This window comes from Schistocerca piceifrons, unplaced genomic scaffold (assembly GCF_021461385.2).
Source record: "Schistocerca piceifrons isolate TAMUIC-IGC-003096 unplaced genomic scaffold, iqSchPice1.1 HiC_scaffold_943, whole genome shotgun sequence".
NCBI classification, from domain to species: Eukaryota; Metazoa; Arthropoda; class Insecta; order Orthoptera; family Acrididae; genus Schistocerca; species Schistocerca piceifrons.
Window position 1 is genome coordinate 930,001 of NW_025729216.1, and position 15,000 is coordinate 945,000.

Below are 15,000 nucleotides of genomic sequence, written 5' to 3' on the forward strand. Positions count from 1 at the left end.
CACATACAATATGTAAGCACCAGCATGGAACAACATCCAGTGCATCCTCTCCGCCACATTACACAATCCACACTATCACAACCAGACCAGGAGGTCCATGCGGAAAATAGAATATCCCCCCCTTTCGACATCCACCATTGCGCAGATAAGGCACCAATACCCACACATGTCCTATACAACGGTGCACCCAACATCACAATAGTACCTCCTGTCACAGCCCACAAACAATGACCTGAGTCAAAGACACAGGTCTGACACAAGCATAGAATTGGAGCGCCGCCTCTAATAAGCCAAAGGTGCATCCTGACGTGACAAATCTCATCATGTCACAAGCATTCACTTACTATAATCACTATCAACGAACGTGCCGCCCCCGCCCCCCCCCCTACACCTTTCCTTACAACAACGTGTAACCTAACCTAACCTATGTTGTACCTTAACCTAACCCATGTTGTGCCTTAACCTAACCCATGTTGTGCCTTAACCTAACCCATGTTGTGCCTTAACCTAACCCATGTTGTGCCTTAACCTAACCCATGTTGTGCCTTAACCTAACCCATGTTGTGCCTTAACCTAACCCATGTTGTGCCTTAACCTAACCCATGTTGTGCCTTAACCTAACCCATGTTGTGCCTTAACCTAACCCATGTTGTGCCTTAACCTAACCCATGTTGTGCCTTAACCTAACCCATGTTGTACCTTAACCTAACCCATGTTGTACCTTAACCTAACCCATGTTGTACCTTAACCTAACCCATGTTGTACCTTAAACTAACCCATGTTGTACCTTAACCTAACCCATGTTGTACCCTAACCTAACCCATGTTGTCCCCTAACCTAACCCATGTTGTCCCCTAACCTAACCCATGTTGTCCCCTAACCTAACCCATGTTGTCCCCTAACCTAACCCATGTTGTCCCCTAACCTAACCCATGTTGTCCCCTAACCTAACCCATGTTGTCCCCTAACCTAACCCATGTTGTCCCCTAACCTAACCCATGTTGTCCCCTAACCTAACCCATGTTGTGCCTTAACCTAACCCATGTTGTGCCTTAACCTAACCCATGTTGTCCCCTAACCTAACCCATGTTGTCCCCTAACCTAACCCATGTTGTCCCCTAACCTAACCCACGTTGTCCGCTAACGTAACCCACGTTGTCGCCTAAACCTGCTCTGTAATTGTTATACGACTCGTTCAATTAGTGTAGTGTTGCCCACCCGCAACCCTCGCAATATAGTTCGCTACTCGCACTGCCCGCTCCCCTGTGTATCGCTTCATGTTAAACACCATGCAAGCCTTGCTGACTTTCCACATGCTCCTGCTGTACACTGTAATGTGGATGGCAGCAGGACGTACATGCTGCCCCCCCCCACCCCTCCCCACGTCCCCACGTCCCCACCTTGCCCCCTGCCTTCGCAAGCTGGTTGGTGACAAGTTTGCATGTTCAATGCCCTTCGCATGCGACGTACGCAGGCTACGTTGTGGTGCGGCCTGTGTCAACTGTCCGCTGATGTCGTACGCGTGAACCACAATCTGTACTGCACATTCGTCCTTATGTACTGAATGATACATCGTGGCACATGTGTGACCGTACAACGACTGCGCCCAAAAACGGCGGACCATACAGTGCAAATATTGTGCACGCAGCTACGTGTCGTCTCCCTATGAGAGCTGGATTGCAGTGTGGTACGCCATAGAGACGTGTGGGAGGAACGGACGCCGTGGATGGCGATCAGCATGAGCTGTCTGTTGATGTATTCGGACCTAGTCGTCTCTCCTCACACACCGTGATGGCATGGTGCACCGCGTTCCATATCTGCGACATGCTACAGAGGCCGGTTGACAGTCGTTCGAGCAATGGACATCGCATACGTACGGGGGCCACCTTCCACGTATTGTCTAGGCGTGCACATTTTGTTGCGTGTATGTGGGCAGACGTAGTGTGGCGTGACACCTGACACAGGCATGCAATAATCGTTGAAGTTGCAAATGGCGATGGACGCCTGCGTTTTCTGGTGAAGTTACGCAAATGAAGAAATGGTAACCTGTTGTGGTGCGGTTGTTCTCGCTAGGGGTGAATCGGTGATGGCGACGATAGGTTGAGGTACTAACCGGTTGTTCCAGCGATACCCACCATGCCGACGAAACTGAACGGCATCTGGGTGTGAAGCGATACGCGGCGGTGGCTGGGTGGGACCGTCCCCGGCCGGTGAGGGGGCGCCTCCCGGCGTGCTGGCCGCGCGGTGCGTGGGCGCACGCGCTACAGCCGGCTGGTGGGGGCGGCCAGTGGCAGGCGCGCCGGCCGACGGACGCGGCAGGCGTCGCAGCTGCGCGCCGGCGCACCCTGCGCGCGGCGCCGTGCGGCCAAAGTAGGTCCTCGCGGGCCCGGTGCGAAGCGCGGTGGACATCTTCAGTGTGCTGGTCCGATTGAGGACTGTGTGCGTTGAGGATGCGCCGCCGCCCGGCGCTCGGCGCCGCGACGCCGTCTGCTGCTCGGTCGCCCCAGCGGTTCTCGCTGGTGGTTTGTATCGCAGCTGTGCGGATGTGTTGGCGCGTGCGCTGTGCTGGGAGAGTTCGCTTCGGCACCCAAGTGGGGCTTTTGTCCTTCTGTGGCGCTGGCGTTGGAGCTGCCGGTCACCGTAGGTGGCGCGTGTTGTCTCCCGCCGGCAATGCCACGACAGCACGCTCCCGGGCCTCTGTCGGCAGCGGCAAGCTCAGTTGGGAGCACGGGTGGTCGCACCGAAAGCGTCTACTCGCCTAACTCCGGGCGATTGCGCCTCTCTCGAACCCGACCAAGTACTTGGGACGGCGCTGCGCGCCGCCGGGACCTGAGAGGGTTTCGAGGTGTATTGTGCAGGGGAGCTCAGCCTCCTCCTGTTTGCAGAATGATTGAGCGGACGCTTGCGTGTTCGCGCGGGCCCCCGGGACACACTCCCGGGCGGCCGGCTGCTCAGCTCTAGTTGACGCAGCTCCCTGGTTGATCCTGCCAGTAGTCATATGCTTGTCTCAAAGATTAAGCCATGCATGTCTCAGTACAAGCCGCATTAAGGTGAAACCGCGAATGGCTCTTTAAATCAGTTATGGTTCCTTAGATCGTACCCACGTTACTTGGATAACTGTGGTAATTCTAGAGCTAATACATGCAAACAGAGTCCCGAGTCTGGCGTGAGGTCAGTCGCTTGACGGCGCGTTTCGGCGCGGGCCCGCCCGTTGCCGGCGCGCCGTAAGGCACGGAGGCTCGCACTGGGGCGTATCGCTTTCCAGTCGGGCGTGCCGCGGCAGTCCTCACTCGGGGAAGTGAAGCGTCTCTTACAGCCTCTCCTTCCCAAGTAGCTCTTTCCGCCTTCCCGTGGTGCCAGACGTCAAGCTCGGCATTCTGCCTTGCGTCAAAAGGGAGAGCTGCGACCCAACCCGATGCGAAAGCGAAGGGTGCGTGGCACAGGGGGAGCTGTGTCGAGGGACCGAACACCAGTCCCTTTCTGTTCGCAGGGCACAGACCAGCAGGTGCTCTGCATGCCGGCGACCTCGTTTGTCGGCGTGGGATCACGGCGCGAGTCGGCAAGGGTGCTTCGCCGCGCCCCTGGGTAACCGGGGCGTGTTCTGCCAAACCCAGGTGGTGGTGACATCGCCTGGGCCAGGTTAGATGGGCCCAGACCGCCGAACGACTGGGGGACCGACCCACCACCTGAGTAGGAGTGGGTCCTTGGCCTTCAGGTGGAAACTCGGGCTAATAGGCGGCGAAGGGCGAGGGGTGCATCCGCCTCTCCGGAGTGCGGGGTGCACTTGCCGAGGAGCGTCGTGTGAAATCGTCGACGACGGGGCCTTCGACGAGGACCAGTGCGCTGGCAACGGCGTGCTGAACCTGGCAGCTCTGAAGTGCCCTTGACCTAGGGGCGAGGTCGGTGGGCGAGCTGCAAGAGTCCCCCCCCCATGCCAGAGGAGCCGGTCCGGGGCAAGAGACGGGCTCCCACTTCTTTTGTTATCACTCGTACACAATGGCCACACCAGAAACGAGTGATATTCGTGCGCCTTCGAGAGTGTCTGTTGTGTCTGATCCCTCTCAACAGGACGAGCTGGGACAGACTGAGGAGGATTATACAGTTATGAGGAGACATTCCAAAATTACGTTGCTCCTGGAGCAAAGTATCAAAAATGGAAAGATAAGCCAGGCAGCAATATTGCAAATAAAGAATGAACTGGCTGCATGGGCAATTGCTCATGCCAAATTAGAAGGAAGAGTGGAGGAATTGGAGAAAGAAAACACCAGGCTAAGACAACAGCAACAACAACCAAGCAAAACCTGGGCGGCGGTGGCTGCACAACCCCCCACCAGACAAAATAACACAAAAGAAGCTATTGACAGGGCAACTAAGAAACAGGAGACAGCGGTCTTCCTTAGGACCTTGCCTGGGAAAGACACGAGTGTCAAAAGGATTCAGGAACTCCTGACTACCACAATTGACCCTGTCAAAGATAAGATTAAGATAAAACGTGTCAAACCCAGTCGCAACTCAGTGATAGTAGAAGTTGCGTCTGAAGAAGACAAAACTAAACTACTTGAAAATCCAAAATTAAACGCAGTTGTTAAATGCGAACCCCCCAAGAAAAGGAACCCCTTGATAATATTATATGATGTCCCTACCATAATGACAAATGAGGAACTGTCTGAAGCAATAAGGAAGCAAAATTTCGAGAATATTGATGAAAATGAATTTAAAAGCAATTTCAAACTAAGATTTAAAACGGGACCTCGGGACCGGGATGTCGTGCATCACGTTGCCGAGGTCTCTGCAACAATGTGGAGGAAAATAACATCACTGGGCAGACTATACGTGGGTTTCCACGCAATTAATACTAGAGACTACATTGTGGTACCTCGTTGCCATAACTGTGGCGACTTGGACCACATACTGAGGCACTGCACCAGGGGGTCGGCCTGCTCCAAATGCGGTGACAATGGACATACCAGGAAAGATTGTAAGGCCACAGGTGTTTGCATCCCCTGTAAGAATCGCGGCAAGAAGTCTTGTGGAGCCACAGGACGGAACTGCCCTACCTACAGGATGCTTGAACAAAGATTAATATCACGAATAGATTATGGCTGAAAACGGCATACCATGCAGGATGCCAAAGCATAAATCCCCGAGCAAAAGGAGGAGGGATGCAATGAGAGCGAGTAGGTTCAGGAGCTTCCTGAAGTCGCTCATCAACCCAGACATTCAAGTAGTTGACAAATCTATACAGACAGAGTCCCCCACCAGGGACATTGGTATTCAAACTGAGCTCCCCTCAGAGATCAGAGCACCCTCCTCCCAATGCCGGGGGACGCTGCCGATTAAAAATCTACAACGGCAAGAGCATCCTGTGGTAGTGGCGGATAAAATCACAAAACCTATACAAGATAACATTATAACAAGCTCCACCGCCAACTCTGACGCCAAAGATAGTCCGGTGGTCAGGTTGCCACCCGTAGACCCAGTGAGAGTGTACCCAAATCTAGAGTACACAATGCAATTAGCAAGACTGGAGCAGCCGGCTACCCTGACCACTGCCTTACGTCATGTGGTCCGGGTGGGACATGAGTACGGACGAAGGGTAACCTTCTCGGTGATGGAGGCTGTGGATAGGATACAATTAAAGTCGGTGAACCTCCCCACTGACTTCGGAGCACTGCGGGACTTACTGAAAAAAGTATTTGAAAGACGAGGTGAGAAATTCGACCTGGACGACATCTACAATCAATCAGTAATAGCAAACGGCCGACTGGCGTATGACTGGAACAAAACCTGGCCGCATGACCATATACATACTTATTTTCCGTGACGACTAGAATAAAAATTGGACAACTCAACACACATAACAGTCGACTCGTAATGCAGGAGCTCCGAAAGGAAGTGGTGGAAAAGAGACTGGATGTACTCTGTCTACAGGAGCCGTACTCTCTGGCTGGAAAAATTGCGTTCACTGCCGCAACATGGCAAACTATCAGCAGTGGGGATTCCCCCAGAGCGGCTATTCTAATAACAAACACGGCACTGCGTGCAACCCCCTTGACACAGTTTTCCAATAGTCACTGCAACGTCGTGGAGATACAATCTCCTGCCGGAATCGTTATCATCATTAATATGTACTTCCAGTACGGGGAGAGAATTGAACAATATATAGACCATCTAGTGAGTGTAGCCACGGCGTTGCGGGGACGCAAAATCATCATAACTGCTGACATAAATGCTAAATCCCCCCTGTGGTACAGTGGCACTAGGGACGAAAATGGAGCCAAAGCTGAAGACATGATAATGGCTCTCCAACTAGTGGTGGCAAACAGACCAGGAAATCCCCCCACCTATGTGGCTGGAGGAGGACAGGGTACCAACATTGACGTGACACTGGTCACGCCAAACACAGTGAACATTCTCCGGGAGTGGAAAGTGGAAGATAATGCCACCACTAGTGATCATAATCTGATTACCTTCATGATTGGTGACAGAGAGTGCCGCTGGGCCATGGGGTGGGAGGTGCAAAGGAACTTTAGGAAAGCAGATTGGGAACGTCTAGCCAGAGAGTGCGACATCCCTCCATTACCGGAAGGAGACGAAGGACAAGACATGAACGTGGACGACAGAGCAGAAGGACTGGTGCGCGCAATAACAAGAGCGATTGAGGTAGCCGTACCAACCAGGAGGAGGGCCGTGGCGGCCACACCGGCACCATGGTCAGCCGAACTGCAGGAGCTACGCCAGTCAGTCAGGAGACTGAGGAAGCACTACCAGCGCAGTGTCGTCTGGTGGGAGAAGCAAAGATGGTTGCAATTATACCGGGAGGCAAAAGAGAACTTTCAAAAGGAACTACAAAAGACAAGAACAACTAGCTGGGAAAATTTCGTAACCAGTCAACTGGCCCTCGATCCTTGGGGCGTACCATATAGACTGGTAAGGGAAAAGATTCGTTCCCCAACAATGATTTCTACGCTCAGGCACGGGGGCGGGATGACGGAATCTTGGCAGGAAACTGCCGAGGTCCTCCTCCAGTCGCTGTTGCCTGACGATGATAGAAATGAGGACACCGAAGAGCAACGTCAATTACGTGAAGAAGACCTTCATAGGTATGAAAACGACGTGGCGGTCCTCCCCTTCTCTGAAGAGGAAGTTGCTGCCCTTATTAAGTCCCTAAAAAAGGGAAAAGCCCCCGGGCCGGACGGCATTGTGGCGGAGGTAGTGCAGTTTTTAGCCCCACAGTTAGTTGCGCCACTCACACACACTTTCAATGCATGCCTTAGGCAAGGCAAATTCCCTAAAATATGGAAAACTGCGAATGTGGTGATCATTAAAAAGGGCCCCGAGAAGGACCCTGCAGAGGCCAAATCCTACAGGCCCATTTGCCTGCTGGACGGCTTCGGCAAATTACTTGAAAAGTTACTAGCAGACAGACTGACTGCTCACCGCATGCTGCACGGGGTGAGCGACAGGCAATTCGGTTTCAGGCCGGGCCGATCGGCATCTGATGCAATCGCCCTAGCGGCCGAGGTCTGTGGCTCAGCCCCGTGTAAGTATGTGGTTGGCATCATGGTGGATATCAGTGGCGCCTTTGACAACCTGTGGTGGCCTTCGCTCTTCTCCTGCTTACGGGAGAAGGAGTGTCCAGGGCTGCTATATGGGTGTCTGAGGAGCTATTGTGAAGACCGGGAGGTATGGCTATCATCCCCTAGCGGGAAAGTCCGGAAAACTATCACTAAAGGTTGCCCTCAGGGCTCTGTGCTGGGTCCCCTATTTTGGGACATCCACATGGAGCCTCTTCTGGAAAGTTTACAACAGAGTGATGATGTGCTAGAGGTGATAGCTTACGCCGACGACCTCCTCCTGCTGGTAGGCGGCCGAAGTCGCGAGGACATAGAACCAAAAATACAGAGAGCAATAGACATACTGCAACTATGGTGCCACAGGACCAAAATGACTATTTCACCGACCAAGTCGACTTACTTGCTACTCAAAGGACAATTGATAAGGAACCCTACCGTGAGAATTGACGGCATACCCGTTCTTAGGAGACGAGAGACACGATACTTAGGAATCATCATCGATGAAAGGTGGAATTTCGCAAAGCACATAGAAACCGTGACCCAGAAAGCACTACAATCACTAAATAATCTGATCACCATAGGACACAAGAGATTTCACCTTCCGCCTCAATTAATTAAACTCTATCACAACAGTATACTCACGTCAATAATGGGTTACGGTTCAGGAGTTTGGGCTCACAGGCTCACGAGGGTGATGCCTGCTATGACGGTGAGGAGGGTACAAAGAAATATGATATTAAGGTCTGTGGGAGCTTACAGAACATCCCCAGGAGGAGCCCTGTTAATCATAATGGGACTCTGTCCCCTAGATATAAAGATTAGGGAACAGGCAGCTTGGTACTGGGTTAAAAAGGGGGTTATTACCAAGGTAGAAGAAATTATAGGAGCACCAGTTAGGGACAAAGGTGAGATTAGGGAAAGGGGGGTAAGCCTGTGGCAGGAAATATGGGAATTGGACGAAACTGGTAGAAGAACCTTTCAGTTCCTACCAGACATAAGGGAAAGATTGAAAATGAAGTACTTCAAGCCAACTCGGGGATTGTTCCACTTTCTCACCGGTCATGGCCCCTATCCGACATATCTTTGTCGGTTTGGGAGAAAGGCTACGCCTGCGTGTGACTGTGGCGCACTGGAGGGTACTCCTGACCATGTGGTTTATGAGTGCCCCCTTTTCGATGATGTAGCCGGGACACTGAGACAACAATTACCTAGCACAAACACCTATGACCTTTTAAGACAGGAGGAAACATTTCACAGACTAAATACATTAGTAAACGAGGTATCACACAAAGTTCTGACAACTTTCTTGAGAGAACTTCATTAAGTAGACAACACTGAATGCGACCACCGCCCCAATCCCATACCGCCGGTTCGTGGACAGGTCGACTTATAGTTGGAATCCGCCACGACCAGGACCAGGGGGACTGGGGCAACTCCCGATCAAGACACGCACCGATTTTGACATAGATTAGAAAATAGACGTAGTTAATTAGAATAGGATAGTAAGATAGGAACCTGCAGCGATAATTTAACCCTTGCCCGCCCTGTGCCAGGGGCTCGCTCATAGGGATTAGCTCTATGAGCAGGGCATCAAGTAGGTTTATATCATTAACTGGCACAATGTAACGCTGCAGGCAGTTAGTAGTAACTAGTAGTAGTAATTAGAGTTATGCTAGATAGTAAACTAAGAAGTAGTCTGCCTAGTTGAAATCGTTGTTGAACTGTCTGTAGTTAAGTCAAGGAAAATGTATAGCTGCTAGTGTTAGGTTAGGAATGTAGGACCCACTAATCATTAAGGTGGTGGGTCATTATTGTATAACTATTATGAAAGGAAATAAAGATTTTTTTTTTTTTTTTTTTTTTTTTTTTTAAAAAAAAAAAAAAAAAAAAAAAAAAAAACAGAGTCCCGACCAGAGATGGAAGGGACGCTTTTATTAGATCAAAACCAATCGGTCGGCTCGTCCGGTCCGTTTGCCTTGGTGACTCTGAATAACTTTGGGCTGATCGCACGGTCCTCGTACCGGCGACGCATCTTTCAAATGTCTGCCTTATCAACTGTCGATGGTAGGTTCTGCGCCTACCATGGTTGTAACGGGTAACGGGGAATCAGGGTTCGATTCCGGAGAGGGAGCCTGAGAAACGGCTACCACATCCAAGGAAGGCAGCAGGCGCGCAAATTACCCACTCCCGGCACGGGGAGGTAGTGACGAAAAATAACGATACGGGACTCATCCGAGGCCCCGTAATCGGAATGAGTACACTTTAAATCCTTTAACGAGTATCTATTGGAGGGCAAGTCTGGTGCCAGCAGCCGCGGTAATTCCAGCTCCAATAGCGTATATTAAAGTTGTTGCGGTTAAAAAGCTCGTAGTTGGATTTGTGTCCCACGCTGTTGGTTCACCGCCCGTCGGTGTTTAACTGGCATGTATCGTGGGACGTCCTGCCGGTGGGGCGAGCTGAAGGCGTGCGACCGCCCCGTGCGTGCTCGTGCGTCCCGAGGCGGACCCCGTTGAAATCCTACCAGGGTGCTCTTTATTGAGTGTCTCGGTGGGCCGGCACGTTTACTTTGAACAAATTAGAGTGCTTAAAGCAGGCAAGCCCGCCTGAATACTGTGTGCATGGAATAATGGAATAGGACCTCGGTTCTATTTTGTTGGTTTTCGGAACCCGAGGTAATGATTAATAGGGACAGGCGGGGGCATTCGTATTGCGACGTTAGAGGTGAAATTCTTGGATCGTCGCAAGACGAACAGAAGCGAAAGCATTTGCCAAGTATGTTTTCATTAATCAAGAACGAAAGTTAGAGGTTCGAAGGCGATCAGATACCGCCCTAGTTCTAACCATAAACGATGCCAGCCAGCGATCCGCCGCAGTTCCTCCGATGACTCGGCGGGCAGCCTCCGGGAAACCAAAGCTTTTGGGTTCCGGGGGAAGTATGGTTGCAAAGCTGAAACTTAAAGGAATTGACGGAAGGGCACCACCAGGAGTGGAGCCTGCGGCTTAATTTGACTCAACACGGGAAACCTCACCAGGCCCGGACACCGGAAGGATTGACAGATTGATAGCTCTTTCTTGATTCGGTGGGTGGTGGTGCATGGCCGTTCTTAGTTGGTGGAGCGATTTGTCTGGTTAATTCCGATAACGAACGAGACTCTAGCCTGCTAACTAGTCGCGTGACATCCTTCGTGCTGTCAGCGATTACTTTTCTTCTTAGAGGGACAGGCGGCTTCTAGCCGCACGAGATTGAGCAATAACAGGTCTGTGATGCCCTTAGATGTTCTGGGCCGCACGCGCGCTACACTGAAGGAATCAGCGTGTCTTCCTAGGCCGAAAGGTCGGGGTAACCCGCTGAACCTCCTTCGTGCTAGGGATTGGGGCTTGCAATTGTTCCCCATGAACGAGGAATTCCCAGTAAGCGCGAGTCATAAGCTCGCGTTGATTACGTCCCTGCCCTTTGTACACACCGCCCGTCGCTACTACCGATTGAATGATTTAGTGAGGTCTTCGGACTGGTACGCGGCATTGACTCTGTCGTTGCCGATGCTACCGGAAAGATGACCAAACTTGATCATTTAGAGGAAGTAAAAGTCGTAACAAGGTTTCCGTAGGTGAACCTGCGGAAGGATCATTACCGACTAGACTGCATGTCTTTCGATGTGCGTGTCGTGTCGCGCAACACGCTACCTGTACGGCTCGCAGTAGCCGTGCGCCGCGTGCGGAACCACGCGTGCCTCTCAAAACTAGCGGCAATGTTGTGTGGTACGAGCGCTGAAGCGCTGGAGCGGCTGGCGTGCGGCACCTGGCGCCTGGCGCCGGTTTTGAATGACTTTCGCCCGAGTGCCTGTCCGCTTCGGTGTGGAGCCGTACGACGCCCGTCGGCCGTGAGGCCGTTGGACACAGAACGCTGGAACAGGGGCCGCCACACGCCTCACTCCCGCCTATGCGACCGTCTCGAAAGAGGCGGCGGAAACTGAGAAAAGATCACCCAGGACGGTGGATCACTCGGCTCGTGGGTCGATGAAGAACGCAGCAAATTGCGCGTCGACATGTGAACTGCAGGACACATGAACATCGACGTTTCGAACGCACATTGCGGTCCATGGATTCCGTTCCCGGGCCACGTCTGGCTGAGGGTCGGCTACGTATACTGAAGCGCGCGGCGTTTGCCCCGCTTCGCAGACCTGGGAGTGTCGCGGCCGCCTGTGGGGCCGGCCGCGTCTCCTCAAACGTGCGATGCGCGCCCGTCGCCTGGCGGTTCGCATACCGGTACTTTCTCGGTAGCGTGCACAGCCGGCTGGCGGTGTGGCGTGCGACACCTCGTACAACGACCTCAGAGCAGGCGAGACTACCCGCTGAATTTAAGCATATTACTAAGCGGAGGAAAAGAAACTAACAAGGATTCCCCCAGTAGCGGCGAGCGAACAGGGAAGAGTCCAGCACCGAACCCCGCAGGCTGCCGCCTGTCGTGGCATGTGGTGTTTGGGAGGGTCCACTACCCCGACGCCTCGCGCCGAGCCCAAGTCCAACTTGAATGAGGCCACGGCCCGTAGAGGGTGCCAGGCCCGTAGCGGCCGGTGCGAGCGTCGGCGGGACCTCTCCTTCGAGTCGGGTTGCTTGAGAGTGCAGCTCCAAGTGGGTGGTAAACTCCATCTGAGACTAAATATGACCACGAGACCGATAGCGAACAAGTACCGTGAGGGAAAGTTGAAAAGAAGTTTGAAGAGAGAGTTCAAAAGTACGTGAAACCGTTCTGGGGTAAACGTGAGAAGTCCGAAAGGTCGAACGGGTGAGATTCACGCCCATCCGGCCACTGGCCTCCGCCCTCGGCAGATGGGGCCGGCCGCCCGCGCGGAGCAATCCGCGGCGGGGTCGTGTCCGGTTGCCTTTCCACTCGCCGCGGGGTGGGGCCGTTCCGGTGTGCGGTGGGCCGCACTTCTCCCCTAGTAGGACGTCGCGACCCGCTGGGTGCCGGCCTACGGCCCGGGTGCGCAGCCTGTCCTTCCGCGGGCCTCGGTTCGCGTCTGTTGGGCAGAGCCCCGGTGTCCTGGCTGGCTGCCCGGCGGTATATCTGGAGGAGTCGATTCGCCCCTTTGGGCGCTCGGGCTCCCGGCAAGCGCGCGCGGTTCTTCCCGGATGACGGACCTACCTGGCCCGGCCCCGGACCCGCGCCGCTGTTGGCTCGGGATGCTCTCGGGCGGAATAATCGCTCCCGTCAGCGGCGCTTCAGCTTTGGACAATTTCACGACCCGTCTTGAAACACGGACCAAGGAGTCTAACATGTGCGCGAGTCATTGGGCTGTACGAAACCTAAAGGCGTAATGAAAGTGAAGGTCTCGCCTTGCGCGGGCCGAGGGAGGATGGGGCTTCCCCGCCCTTCACGGGGCGGCGGCCTCCGCACTCCCGGGGCGTCTCGTCCTCATTGCGAGGTGAGGCGCACCTAGAGCGTACACGTTGGGACCCGAAAGATGGTGAACTATGCCTGGCCAGGACGAAGTCAGGGGAAACCCTGATGGAGGTCCGTAGCGATTCTGACGTGCAAATCGATCGTCGGAGCTGGGTATAGGGGCGAAAGACTAATCGAACCATCTAGTAGCTGGTTCCCTCCGAAGTTTCCCTCAGGATAGCTGGTGCTCGTACGAGTCTCATCCGGTAAAGCGAATGATTAGAGGCCTTGGGGCCGAAACGACCTCAACCTATTCTCAAACTTTAAATGGGTGAGATCTCCGGCTTGCTTGATATGCTGAAGCCGCGAGCAAACGACTCGGATCGGAGTGCCAAGTGGGCCACTTTTGGTAAGCAGAACTGGCGCTGTGGGATGAACCAAACGCCGAGTTAAGGCGCCCGAATCGACGCTCATGGGAAACCATGAAAGGCGTTGGTTGCTTAAGACAGCAGGACGGTGGCCATGGAAGTCGGAATCCGCTAAGGAGTGTGTAACAACTCACCTGCCGAAGCAACTAGCCCTGAAAATGGATGGCGCTGAAGCGTCGTGCCTATACTCGGCCGTCAGTCTGGCAGTCATGGCCGGTCCTTGCGGCCGGCCGCGAAGCCCTGACGAGTAGGAGGGTCGCGGCGGTGGGCGCAGAAGGGTCTGGGCGTGAGCCTGCCTGGAGCCGCCGTCGGTGCAGATCTTGGTGGTAGTAGCAAATACTCCAGCGAGGCCCTGGAGGGCTGACGCGGAGAAGGGTTTCGTGTGAACAGCCGTTGCACACGAGTCAGTCGATCCTAAGCCCTAGGAGAAATCCGATGTTGATGGGGGCCGTCATAGCATGATGCGCTTTGTGCTGGCCCCCGTTGGGCGAAAGGGAATCCGGTTCCTATTCCGGAACCCGGCAGCGGAACCGATACAAGTCGGGCCCCTCTTTTAGAGATGCTCGTCGGGGTAACCCAAAAGGACCCGGAGACGCCGTCGGGAGATCGGGGAAGAGTTTTCTTTTCTGCATGAGCGTTCGAGTTCCCTGGAATCCTCTAGCAGGGAGATAGGGTTTGGAACGCGAAGAGCACCGCAGTTGCGGCGGTGTCCCGATCTTCCCCTCGGACCTTGAAAATCCGGGAGAGGGCCACGTGGAGGTGTCGCGCCGGTTCGTACCCATATCCGCAGCAGGTCTCCAAGGTGAAGAGCCTCTAGTCGATAGAATAATGTAGGTAAGGGAAGTCGGCAAATTGGATCCGTAACTTCGGGATAAGGATTGGCTCTGAGGATCGGGGCGTGTCGGGCTTGGTCGGGAAGTGGGTCAGCGCTAACGTGCCGGGCCTGGGCGAGGTGAGTGCCGTAGGGGTGCCGGTAAGTGCGGGCGTTTAGCGCGGGCGTGGTCTGCTCTCGCCGTTGGTCGGCCTCGTGCTGGCCGGCGGTGCAGGATGCGCGCGCCTGCGCGGCGTTCGCGCCCCGGTGCTTCAACCTGCGTGCAGGATCCGAGCTCGGTCCCGTGCCTTGGCCTCCCACGGATCTTCCTTGCTGCGAGGCCGCGTCCGCCTTAGCGTGCTCCTCCGGGGGCGCGCGGGTGCGCGGATTCTCTTCGGCCGCCATTCAACGATCAACTCAGAACTGGCACGGACTGGGGGAATCCGACTGTCTAATTAAAACAAAGCATTGCGATGGCCCTAGCGGGTGTTGACGCAATGTGATTTCTGCCCAGTGCTCTGAATGTCAACGTGAAGAAATTCAAGCAAGCGCGGGTAAACGGCGGGAGTAACTATGACTCTCTTAAGGTGGCCAAGTGGCGGCGGTGTGGCTGCATCCGGACTTGGCTTTTCGAAGTGCGGTCTTGATGTAGTCGTGCTGCTGCTGCGAGGTGCCTTCCTTGGGTTATAGTTACAGGGAGAGTGATGCGCAATACATGGGCCTAGCCCTCTTAGCCTCTCCTCTCCTGCGGTCTTCTCCCCTTCTCGTGGGCCCGCTGATTTTCGCAGAGTGGAAGACCGC

General features: G+C 54.1%; 1 non-coding gene and 1 pseudogene across 1 annotated transcript; both read left to right on the top strand.

Moving 5' to 3' along the window:
* Window positions 1-11,559: 11,559 nt before the first annotated feature.
* LOC124772601 lies at window positions 11,560-11,714 on the top strand. The gene has a single exon (XR_007014092.1). It is a non-coding gene; the product is annotated as a 5.8S ribosomal RNA (ribosomal RNA).
* A 188-nt stretch (window positions 11,715-11,902) lies between these two features.
* The window catches only part of LOC124772559, a 7,470-nt pseudogene continuing 4,372 nt past the window's right edge, over window positions 11,903-15,000 (top strand).